Genomic DNA, 591 nt, shown 5'->3' on the forward strand with positions numbered 1-591 from the left:
GCAGGCTTCTGACAAGACTCTCTCCTTGGGATCAGAAGAATATCTGAGTCCAGGAACCGGATGCTCCCGTCCTGGCCTGTTCTTTTCTGCTTCCAGAGCTGATGGGCCACTTCACCCCCTGACTTGTTCCTCCAGACTGGACCACATGAGAATCCCCAACCCCCTGCACGCCACTTCTCCCAGATGCCTCCCCCACCTCCGAGATGCACAGGAAGGTCCCAGCGAGGCAAGGCCTGGATTCCCTGCAGGTGGTGGGCGTGCACCCTGAACCACCTTTCCGGTGATTTGACCCTAGGCGAGTTCTCTGCATCACTAACTTCCACTTGGGGCAGGAGAGGAGGACCCCGGCATCCTGCACTGAGGACCTTGTGAGGAGGTGTGCTCCTCACCCGCGTGGGATACTTGGGTCTCACGCAGTAGCTCGTAGTCGGAACTCCACGCGATCTAACAGGCCTGAGGGCGGGGCCCGCGGGGAGGCGGGGCCACGCGGAAGGAGATGGGTGGGGCCTATACGGGCCGACCAACGGTGTCGGTGAGGGGCGGGGCCTGGTGAGCGGGTAACGGCAGGGATAAAAGGCCGCTAGGGTGGCG

The sequence above is a fragment of the Mesocricetus auratus genome, unplaced genomic scaffold (genome assembly GCF_017639785.1).
Source record: "Mesocricetus auratus isolate SY011 unplaced genomic scaffold, BCM_Maur_2.0 Super-Scaffold_6723, whole genome shotgun sequence".
In the NCBI taxonomy this organism is placed as follows: Eukaryota; Metazoa; Chordata; class Mammalia; order Rodentia; family Cricetidae; genus Mesocricetus; species Mesocricetus auratus.